General features: G+C 46.5%; 1 pseudogene; it reads right to left on the reverse strand.

The window, feature by feature from the left end:
- Positions 1–387: 387 nt before the first annotated feature.
- Positions 388–4635, reverse strand: LOC135528699 (forkhead box protein K1-like; annotated as a pseudogene).
- Positions 4636–5038: the final 403 nt, after the last annotated feature.

Here is a 5038-nt window from a genome sequence, read left to right on the forward strand (position 1 = left end):
ATAAAAGCTCGAGCTATATATTGAAATAAAAGCTCGAGCTATATATTGAAATAAAAGCTCGAGCTATATATTGAAATAAAAGCTTGAGCTATATATTGCAATAAAAGATAGCGCTATATATTGAAATAAGACCATGTTGTTTGAGAACTAACAATCACCAAAATAAAAACTAGACAAATCAGGGACAATCTGAAATTCCCCGAATTATGGTGTCATGAGCCTCCACTAAAGCCAATTCAGAGATTCTGAATGTGTGTGTGTGTGTGTGTGTGTGTGTGTGTGTGTGTGTGTGTGTGTGTGTGTGTGTGTGTGTGTATCTGTGTGTGTGTGTGTCTGTATCTGTATCTGTGTGTGTGTGAGCAGGCATGTGTTGGTGTGTCTCCTCACCTGAGGGTCCCTGTCGGAGAGGGCAGCGGGCTGACCAGGTGTCGCAGGTCCTCGTGGTGCATTGTGGGAATGCTGATCTTGAGGGGGAGATGTGTGGGCGGTGGGTGAGGCGGGGCGGGGAGACCGCTGCTCCTCCTCTCTCGACTCCTCCCCAGACAACAGAGAGGAGAACTGGATTTTGATCACTGTACTGGGGAACCTGAACACACATCTAGGAGGAGAAGAGGAGGAGGAGGGAAGAGGAGAGGAGGAGGAGGGAAGAGGAGAGGAGGAGAGGGAAGAGGAGAGGAGGAGAGGGAAGAGGAGGAGGGGAGAGGAGAGGAGGAGAGGGAAGAGGAGAGGAGGAGAGGGAAGAGGAGGAGGGGAGAGGAGAGGAGGAGAGGGAAGAGGAGGAGGGAAGAGGAGAGGAGGAGGGAAGAAGAGAGAAGGGGGGAAGAGGAGAGAAGGGGGGAAGAGGAGAGAAGGAGGGAAGAGGAGAGGGAAGGGAGAGGAGAGGGAGAAGAGGAGGAGGAGAGGGAAGAGGAGGAGGGAAGAGGAGGAGGGAAGAGGAGGAGGGAAGAGGAGGAGGGAAGAGGAGGAGGGAAGAGGAGGAGGAGAGGAGGAGGAGAGGAGGAGGGAAGAGGAGAGGAGGAGGGAAGAGGAGAGGAGGAGAGGAGGAGGGAAGAGGAGAGGAGGAGAGGAGGAGGGAAGAGGAGAGGGGGAGAGGGAAGAGGAGATCGGGAGGAAGACAGATGGAGGTGTTTACTTCAGTACATCTTAGAGTTACTAGTTCTCTTCAGTTCTCTTCAGTAGAACACTTCCTACTTCCTGGTAGTGCAGGCATTCGTTCCAACCCAGCAATAAGTTTAAAACCTCTACAGAGGGACGGTTGATTTAACGGAGGCTAATGTGATTAGCATGAGGTTGAGCTAACGTAGGCTAATGTGATTAGCATGAGGTTGAGCTAACGTAGGCTAATGTGATTAGCATGAGTTTGAGCTAACGTAGGCTAATGTGATTAGCATGAGGTTGCGCTAACGTAGGCTAATGTGATTAGCATGAGGTTGAGCTAACGTAGGCTAATGTGATTAGCATGAGGGTTGAGCTAACGTAGGCTAATGTGATTAGCATGAGGTTGCGCTAACGTAGGCTAATGTGATTAGCATGAGGTTGAGCTAACGAGGCTAATGTGATTAGCATGAGGGTTGAGCTAACGTAGGCTAATGTGATTAGCATGAGGGTTGAGCTAACGTAGGCTAATGTGATTAGCATGAGGGTTGAGCTAACATAGGCTAATGTGATTAACATGAGGTTGTAAGTAACAAGAACATTTCCCAGGACATCGACACATCGACACATCTGATATGGGCAGAAAGCTTAACTTCTTGTTAATCTAACTGCACTGTCTAATTTACAGTAGCTATTACAGTGAATGAATACCATGCTATTGTTTGAGGAGGAGTGGCACAGTTATGAACTTGAAAATGTATTAATAAACCAATTAGCCACATTTGGGCAGTCTTGATACAACATCTTGAACAGAAATGCAATGGTTCATTGGATCGGGCTAAAACTTTGCACATACCCTAGCTGCCATCTAGTGGCCAACATCTAAATTGCGCCTAAAGTCCTAAGTTAGATAAGGAAATGTATTATCATTTACCAGATCTAATGTGTTACGTTAATTTAACATTTCCACAAACTTCAGTGTCTCCTTTCAAATAGTATCAATAATAATCATATCCCTGCTTCAGGTCCTGGAGCTACAGGCAGTTCGTTTTTTTGTTTTTTATTTAAGGGGCGGAACCTTTTAACACACCTGGTTACACCTGTGTGTACAGGCCTCCAGACTAACATTTTCCCCTGGTGGTACTGGTGCCACTAAGTGTTTCAGTTGGTGGCAGCAGGTTAGCATATAGACACACACACACACACACACACACAGTTCCGTTGACAGCTGTACCTGCCTCACACTTCATTTTTGAAAGCACACACATACCTGGGTAAGAACAGGAGCTGTCCCTTGTTCTCCTTTCAGAATGTGTGTGTGACCGGAAAGGAGGAGATACATAATCTAATGAGATGAGATCCCATTGGATGATTTGAGATGACATCATAGAATTAAGAATCCTATTCCTCTTTACAAAAAACAGAGCAACAGTATTGTCATCTGTGTGATCAGCTGACGGCTTGGCGCTGCTGCACGGTGATCTTAGGTTTGTGCGCGGCTGCTCAGTCACGGAAACCCATTTCATGAAGCTCTCGATCAATAGTTATTGTGCTGACGTTGCTTCCAGAGGCAGTTTGGAGTCTGTAGTGAGTGTTGCAACGGAGGACAGACAACAACAACAAAAAATGCTTCAGCGGCCCCTTCCTGTGAGCTTGGGCTCCCGGGTGGCGCAGTGGTCTAAGGCACTGCATCTCAGCTCTAGAGGTGCCACTACAGACCCTGGTTCAATTCCAGGCTGTATCACAACAAGCTGTGATTTGGAGTCCCATAGGACAGTGCACAATCGACCCAGAGTTGTCCAGGTTAGGGTTTGGCAGTCATTGTAAATAAGAATTTGTTTTTAATTGACTTGCCTAGTTAAAGATTAAATAAATAACATTTAAAATAACATTTAAAAATGGCGTGTCCTAACACTTCGAGGCTGAGCCATTGTTGCTCCTTGACGTTTCCACTTCACAATAACAACTTATAGTTGACTGGGGGTCAGCTCTCGAAAGGCATTTTACAACCTGACTTGTTGGAAAGGGTGCCTACCACGTTGAAAGTCACTGAACTCTTCACTAAGGCCATTCTACTGTTAATGTTTGTCTATGGAGATTGCATGGCCGTGTGTTCGATTATATACAGCTGTCAGCAACAGGTGCGGCTGAAATAAACGAATCCACTAATTTGAAGGAGTGTCCACATACTTTTGGCCATGTATTATTAATTTATATATTAAAGCACTTCAAATTAGTGGATTAGTGTGTGATGTCTATCTATCGAGAGATATATATATATATATATTTTTTTTTTAGGGGGGGGTTAATGTGTTTATTTATTTGCTTAGTGCCCTGTTGGGAGCTAGAAACACACCTATATTGCTGCACCTGCAAATCTGTGTTGCGCGACCAATAAACTTTGATTTGATAGTAAATAGCCGTCATGCTGACTTGTGTGAGTGACTGTTTACATTCTGTGTTTACGGGACGCAATGTCGCCACCACCGTCCGTCAAAACCACAGTGAGTAGCTAGTTAACACAAATTAACCTTAAAATGTTTCCGTTTAGCTACACTGCGCAGTCTCCTAAAGACCAGAAGACTGCAATGGACTCACTTTAGCTTGTATCTTCCCAATGTAGTTTTAAACCAAGTTAGGAGACTGTGGCTATATATATTTCACCATGTCGGTTTTCAATGCGAATGGCAAATGCATAGAGTAGACCGCTTTGACTAGTTGTCTTAACTTTCTAACTTACAGCTAAAAATGTGAATTGTGGCAGGTGTTTGTTTATTAACAAGTCCAAAAAAAAAGAAGTTTGCTTTAACATAACTAGCATGCTAATGTTGCTAACTTTACAGTAGGCAGCTAAAAATGTGACTTGTGGCAGGTACTTACTCCCGGGGCAGCTGCAGGGGAGGCGCGCCTCTCCTCTGAAACACGCCGTCCACGAAGACGCCGTTCTTCCCGAGGCAGCGCAGCGAAAACCCGCACGGCTCCTCGAAGGTGATCTGGAGGTGCCGCCGAGAGATGAAGCTCGAGTGACCCATGTTTATATCCACGGAGCCGTGCGACGAGTTACGGCCTACGGTCACTGTCCGTTGCCTCATGACGAAATCAAAGTCCCGGCCTTCGAGCCTGGCCAGGGCCCGAGGAGGAGACGCGAGGCGAGGAGGCATCGCGCAGCCCCGGCTCAGCACCGAAGAGCCCGAGAAGGTGAAATTGGGAGGGTATGCGGGTGAGGTCACCCCGACTCGAACAGGGCTGCACGGGGCAGATTGCAAGGCCAGTAGGGCTCGAGCTCCGGTGTCGTCCCGAAAGTCTGCCATCTTCTTTTTGGGGGGTGGTGGGGGGGGGGTGAATACAAACACACTCTCAGACACACAGGTCCCAGTAACGCGAAGGGTTATTGGACGGGCCGCTCACGAGCTCCGTCGCTGTGGGAGAGAGACAGAAACAACATGGATTCTGGCCGCGGCGAAAACCCGGGGTGAATGAGGGAGTGTGAATCCGGAAATGGCGTTAGTTTCGAAAAAGTTGTCTCGACCCTCGGTCCAATAACACCGATAAGAGAAACTGTAAACATCACACGGGTGCTGCTCAACACCCCCATCCTATAACCGGAATGACTATTATTATTGAAGATGTTAGACGTATTGTAATCTTATTGAACAATATTATGTTAAGATGAATTGTTTTTGTCCTATTTGTTTATAAACGGGAATAGGAGGCTTTGGACGGGAGAGGGTTAATGCTCGTTTCCAGGAACCGGACGACACGTGCGTGACATATGGCATTGGTTCCGGACCAGAATGAGAAATGTTTTTAATTTGAGCAGATTACTTGTTTGGTCACTGCTATCCCCGACTGTTTGTTCGTAATATGAAGGTGAACTTTTCACTGTGTGAAGGAGATGAACTTGGTGACCAGAGATTCTCTCTACACTGTGTTTATAAACGCG

The sequence above is a fragment of the Oncorhynchus masou genome, unplaced genomic scaffold (assembly GCF_036934945.1).
Source record: "Oncorhynchus masou masou isolate Uvic2021 unplaced genomic scaffold, UVic_Omas_1.1 unplaced_scaffold_1023, whole genome shotgun sequence".
NCBI classification, from domain to species: Eukaryota; Metazoa; Chordata; class Actinopteri; order Salmoniformes; family Salmonidae; genus Oncorhynchus; species Oncorhynchus masou.